We start from the raw sequence: 7,063 nt of genomic DNA, 5'->3' as shown, positions 1-7,063 counted from the left end.
ATCATCCTCTAAAGTGGAGGAACATGAAACAAGCCCAAAGGCATTCTCTGGGCAAGTAGGACTAATGTCTGACGCTTAACAATTTCCTGGCCTGTCGCAATGGCTCAAGTCTGTGATCCTGGCACTTTTGGAGGCCAAGGTGGGAGGCTCACTGGAGCCCAGGAGTTTGCGCCAACATGGTGAAAACCCATCTCTACAAAAAATACAAAGATTAGCTAGGCACGTTGGTGTGCGCCTGTAGTCTGAGCTACTCAGAAGGCTAAGGTGGGAGGATCGCCTGGGCAGGACAGGCTGAGGCTGCAGAGAGTTGATCGCGCCGCGGTACTCCTGCCTGGGTGACAGAGTGAGACCCTGTCTCAAAAAACGAAAAAAAAAACTGTCTAAAATACCCTCTTGGACCTTTGTTTCTGTTTTTGTTTTTGTTTTGTTTTGTTCTAAGATCCTATCTACATTTTTAATAAAAAGACACTAGAGAAAATTCTCTCTAAATATGTTGCGTTTACTTGGGGATAAAAGAAAAATTATAATCTGTAATGCATTAATGGCAAGCGTCCAGTGTGTTCTGTGTAAGGAGAGCTTTTATTAGCAAAAAAAAAAAAGATTTGCATAAGCTGCTTAGAAACAGAGTCCATGGGTTTCATAGGTTCAAAGCCAGAGTTACATCAGTTCATTGATAGAGATGCTATTACTGGGCAGGTATTCTTTGGAGAATGTCTTGTTTGAATTATTGCAATCCTAAAGACTGTTTAATGAAAAACCTTACCAGAGCAGAAGATGAGTGAAGCACATGAAACAGTTTTTAGTAAGTCTGTGGAAGCAGTTGTTAGACATCCAAGAATAAGTCTCCTTTCTGGCCCTATTTTGCCTGGGTCCAACAAAAGTGACTGTATTCTGGTATCTGCAACTTTCAGAATCCCAAGATAAATCATGTGAAGTTTTTTGGGAACACTCTACTGTTGTCTTTTGCATCTTTTTATTTATATTGTAATCATTTTCTTATTCTGATACAGACGGTACAGACATTGCCATTTGCCCATGCCCGCTAAAGCAGCCCTGTTGACACTTTATACCTGCCTCAGGATTTCAGTGGAGGCGTCTTCCAGCTCCGAAGCTAGCAAACATACAGAAAGGCTATGTGCATCTGTATTTGTTTTCTAGAGTTGCTGTAAAAAAGTACCACAGATTGAGTGTCCTAAAACAATAGATTTATTGTTGCACATTTCTAGAGGCTGGAAGTCTGAAATGGAGGTGTTGCAAATGGCCATGCTGCTCTCACTCTGTCTCTCTGAAGACTCCAGGGAAGGGCCCTTTCATGCTCTTTTCTAGCTTCTGGGGGTTGTTGGCATCTGTGGCATTCCTTAACTCATTACTGCAGTGCGCCAGTTCCCACCTCCATCTTCCCAAGGCCACCTTCCCTGTGTCGTCTCTAAGCACACCACCGGTTATATTGGATTTACAGAACAGTGTACACCAGTATGACCTCATCTTAACTAATCACACCTTCAAAGACCTTGTTTGTAAAACAAGGACATATTCTGATGTTTTGGTGGATGTGAATATTGGGGGAACACTTCCACCCAGTATAGTCAATCCTCTAAGCCCCTATTAAAATTCACATTCGGCCGGGCGCGGTGGCTCACGCTTGTAATCCTAGCACTTTGGGAGGCCGAGGCGGGTGCATCACGAGGTCAAGAGATCGAGACCATCCTGGTCAACATGGTGAAACCCCGTCTCTACTAAAAATACAGAAAATTAGCTGGGCATGGTGGCGCGTGCCTGTAATCCCAGCTACTCAGGAGGCTGAGGCAGGAGAATTGCCTGAACCCAGGAGGCGGAGGTTGTGGTGAGCCGAGATTGCGCCATTGCACTCCAGCCTGGGTAAAAAGAGCAAAACCCCTCCCCCAAAAAAAAAAAAAAAAAAAAAAAAATTCACATTCATCCCACATGCAAAATACATTCACCTTATCCCAATATCCTCAAAAATCTTGACTTGTTTCAGCATTAACTGTGAATCCAAAATCTCATCTGAGTATTGTCAACTCTAAATATTGCAAATCTCATTATCTAAATCATGCACACCAGGTATCAGTGAGACTCTGGGTATGTTATGATACATTCTAGGCCAAAATTCCTCTCCTAACTGTGGACATGTGAAACTAGAAAACAAGTTATCTGCTTCCAAAATACAATGGTGGGTACAATGGTTTGAATGTGTCCCCTCCAAAATTCATGTTGAAACTTAATTGCATTGTTGTGGTATTAAGAGGTGAAGCCCTTAGGAGATGATGAGGCCCCGAGGGCTCTGCCCTCATGAATGGATTGGCACCTCATGAAAGTGTTGAGAAATGTTAACTTTATTAAGAAATGCTGAGCGTATGGTAAAATATTTTGTTTGCTAGGAAGAACGATGGCAAAGAAAACCTAGCCATCCGCCCCACCCCCACAAATAGTAAACTACTTGGGGCATTCCAAAGTGGCAGGACAATATGTAAATATCATACACTGGTCAAAACAATTCTTTAAGATATCTGACTCTGCTCCCGTGGCTCCCTCTTGGAGAATACTTTTTAGCTTGTTTGTAATCAGTGGTAAGTGGGCACCAGCTGCCTACTTGGTATAGTTTTGTGTTATGAGAAAATACAGAACACCTGTTTGTTAATAATAATCACCTGTTCAGAGAGAATGAATACATGGATCAGAATCTGCTGGGGGCCTTCAGACTGCAATGCTGTCAGCTCCTGAGGCTCTTGGTTCAGAAGGCTACTGGCTCCTCAGATAGACTCACTTCGCTGTTCTATCTGGGTGTCTGCCTTTCAGTTCCTTCAGCACTGCCTCGGTGGGGGTCTCTGTGGCTGAGCTGGCTCGCAGTATAAAAGAGCTGGAAGGAACCTGCTTAGGTGGCCTTTTGCCTATCTGCTCTTTTGCTACATGAGGACGTAGCAAGAAGGCCCTCTCCAGACTCCTAATAGCGGCACTGTGATCATAGACTTCCAAACCTCCAGAACTGTGAGTAGTAAATTTCTATTACTTGTAAATTACCCAGTGTCAGATGTCTGTGACAGCAGCACAAAGGGACTGAGACCAGGCAAGCATAGGACAGACACTTCCATTGTGAAGGACAGAATTTGCAAGGAATTAAAGGGGTCATGGTCTCACACAAGTTTGTGACATAAAAGGGAAAACTACATTCGTTTTCAAGGCCTTAATAACTTTCTGACTCGATCCAGCCTCTGGGCCCAGTGGGTGCAGTTGGCCTTGGCCTCTGGGCCAGCAGCTCAGCCCTCCCTAGCCTTTGCATCCATGACTCTGGCCTGGGAGTCAGTCATTTTTCCTTCCATTTGTTCTGTCTCTGTACCTTTCCATCCAGGCTGGCAGTATTTCTGCTGGTATAAAATTCTCAAAAATCTTGTCAGTTTTCTGTGGCTATCAAGGGGATCCACACCTTTAGACACAAGGTTCTCCACAGATCTTTCCTGGATAACCCCAACTCTATTCCTGGCTTCTGCTGACATCGTTGATGGATCCATATGTCACACAACTATTCTCTTTAGCAAATTATTGTCTGGACACACTCTTCAGGGCAGACCTTCTCATCCTTGGCAGTATATTTAGGCCTAGAATTTTCCAAATCATCAAATCTTGGTTCCTTTTTGCTTAACAATTCTGAGGCAGGAGGATAGGGAATTAGGGTAACCAAGGGTTAAAGAAGAAGCAAAAGAACAGCAGGTGCAGCCATTTCTAGGAAAAATTGGGCAGCACACAGGCTCCTCACTCCTGTAATAAGGAGACAGAAGTTTCCACATCAGCATCTGATTGACTGTGTGCCAAACCTTCACTTCAGCCTCTGATTGGTCACAGGCCTAACGGGGTGTGTCTGATTGGAATCCTCTAAAGGGCACCAAGAGGTGTTGCTGGGTTCTTTGAGCTTCATAAAAACCCCAATTGAAGAGGTTCTTGAGCCCACTCCCACCCTGTGAATTGTATTTTTGCTTCTTCAGTAAATCTGTGCCTTTGCTAGCCCATTCTTTTGTTGCTTTGTTTGTGCATTTGTTCAATTTTTTTGTTAAATACACCAAGAACTTGGACAACTCACAGTTAAGACCTTCCATTCGGGAACAGTTCCTAGCTCTAGATCTTTCCTCTTGGATTTTAATGTAAGCAGGCTGGTTTCCAACTCTTGGCTTCAAGTCATCTTCCTGCCTTGGCCTCCCAAAGTGCTGGGATTATAGGTATGAGCCACCATGTGTGGCCCCGGCTAATTTTTAAAATGTTTTCATAGAGACAGGGTCTTACTGGGTTACCCAAACTGGTATCACACTGCTGGCCTCAAGAGATCCTCCAGCTTTAACCTCCCAAAGCACTGGGATTATAGGCATGAGCCACCACACCTGCCCCCTAACAGATATGTTAGAGTTCTAACTTGGAATATGTATGAAGTTAAGATGAGGTCATATTGGATTTGGATGGGCCCTAAATCCAATAACTGGTGTCCTTATAGCAAGAGTGGAGAAAAAGAGCCACACACAGGGGAGAAGGCAGGGATTGGATTGATGCCTCTACAAATTGAGGGACGCCAGGGATTTCCAAGAACCACCAAGATCTTGGAGAGAGGCAGGGAACAGACTGTCCCTTAGAACACACAGAAGGAACTGATCCTGCCAGCCCCTAGATCTCGGACTCCAGCCTCCACGACTGTGAAATAATACACTTCTGTTGTTTTTAAGATACCCAGTTGGTGGTAATGTGCTACTGCAACCTTAGGAAACAAAGATTTTGGTACTGAAAAGTGGGGTGCTGCCATATTAATATACACAAACATGGAAGTGCCTTTATTAATAGAATGGGGTGATGGACAGAGGAAGATTTTTGAGGCACATGATAGACTAAGCCTAGATTGCCTTGAAGAGACAATTAGTGGAAATGTGAGAGCCCCATCTCTATAAAAAAAAAATAAAATTAGGTGGACATGGTGGCATACACGTGTAGTCCTAGCTACTTGGAAGGGCAAGGCAGGAGGATTACTTGAGCCCAGGGGGCTGCAGTGAATTATGATCACGCCGCTGCACTCCAGCCTAGGTGACAGAGCAAGACTAGATTCCAATTGCAACTGTGTCACTAACTACTAGCTTTGTGCCTTTGGACAAACTTCAGGAAAACATGGATAATGCTACTAATCCAGTGGATTTTTGTGAGGATTAAATGAATTAAACTGTGAAAGAACTGGTCCATATTAAGAACTATATACATAGCTATATAACCAGTATTTTTTTTTTTTTTTGAGAGACAGTCTCATTCTGTTGCCCAGGCTGTAGTACAGTGTCGCAATCTCAGTTCACTGCAACTTCTACCTCCCAAGTCCAAGTGATTCTCCTCAGCCTCCTGAGTAGCTGGGATTGCAGGTGCTCACCACCATGCCCAGCTGATTTTTATGTTTTTAGAAGAGATGGGTTTTCACTATGTTGGCCAGGCTGCTTTCGAACTCCTGACCTCAAATGATCCACTCACCTCGACTTCCCAAAGTGCTGTGATTATAGGTGTGAGCCACCATGCCCAGCCTAACCAGTCACCTTTTACTGTGTGATGCCCTAGTCATCAGCTTTGGCCTCTCACAACTGGTAATCTCTATGGGGCCAGACCTTTAGTTTTCTGAGTTATTTCTTTAAAAATTCAACTTTTTCAGTTAGAAATATTAGCTATTTCACACACACACACACACGAGGTTAAACACTGACATACAGTGTAATGACTTCCTTTCAATAATTCTTGAAGCAACCCGGTATGAAAAATATTTGTGTTTGGTCTCAGGTAGAAGGGAAGGGTGTGAGTGTGACATTCCAAGGAAGGAGGTAGGCCTTGGTGAGCTGTTGAATAGAGAGGTTCTTGTTGGTGCAGGAATCACAGAGGACTTAAGACAAACCTGGGGTGACTGGGAAATTAAAGACAGGGTGCTGCATTTATGTACAGCTATATTTAAAAATTACTCCAAAACAGGCCTGGTGAGGTGGCTTATGCCTATAATCTCTGTGCTTTGGAAGGCCAAGGCCAGAAGATCTCCTAAGGCCAGGAGTTTGAGACCAGCCTGGGCAACATAACAAGACCCTTTCTCTACATAAAATAAAAATTAAAAAAATTTTGCGTGGTAGAGTGTGCCTGTAGCCCTAGATACTTGGGAGGCAGAGATGGGAGGATCCCCTGAGACCAGGAGTTCAAGGCTGCAGTGAGCTATGATCGCACCACTATACTCCAGCCTGGGTGACAGAGGGAGTACCTATCTTAAAAAAAAAAAAAAGCTAAAACATGATGGCTTAAAAAAATAACAACCATTTATTTTATCTCGTTTCTATGGATCATGAGTTCAGACAGCATGGTAGGGATGGCTTGTCTCTGCTCCATGATGTCTGGGGTGTCAGCTGGAGTGCTTGAAGGTTGGGGACTGGAATCACCTGAGGCCTTTTTACCCATATTTGTATCTGGACTGAGGCTGGAATTTGATTGCTTCAAAATATTTTCACGGCTGGATGTGATGGCTCACGCCTGTAATCTCAGCACTTTGAGAGGCCGAGGCTGGCCGACTGCTTGAGCCTAGCAGTTCACAACAGCTTAGGCAACATAGGGAGACCCAGTCTGTACAAAAAATACAAAAATTAGCACCTGTAATCCCAGCACTTTGGGAGGCTGAGGCGGGAGGCTCACTTGAATCCAGGAGTTCAAGACCAGCATGGCCAACATGGTGAAACCTCTCCACAAAAAATACAAAAGGTATCCGGTTGTGGAGTCCTTGTGCCTGTAGTCCTAGCTACTTGGGAGGCAGGATCGCTTGAGCCATGGAGTTCGGATTGCAGTGAGCTGTGATCGCGCCGCTGCACTCCAGCCTGGGTGACACAGTGAGACCCTGTCTCAAAAAAAAAAAAAAAAAAAAAAAAAAAAAATCGGCTGGGCGCGGTGGCTCACACTTGTAATCCTAGCACTTTGGGAGGCCGAGGTGGGTGGATCACCTGAGGTCAGGAGTTCAAGACCAGCCTGGCCATCATGGTAAAACCCCATCTTAAAAAAAAAAAAGAAA

This window comes from Sapajus apella, unplaced genomic scaffold (genome assembly GCF_009761245.1).
Source record: "Sapajus apella isolate SASKATOON/1434 unplaced genomic scaffold, GSC_monkey_1.0 scaffold16, whole genome shotgun sequence".
NCBI lineage: Eukaryota > Metazoa > Chordata > Mammalia > Primates > Cebidae > Sapajus > Sapajus apella.
Note: the sequence above shows the minus strand (reverse complement) of the source record.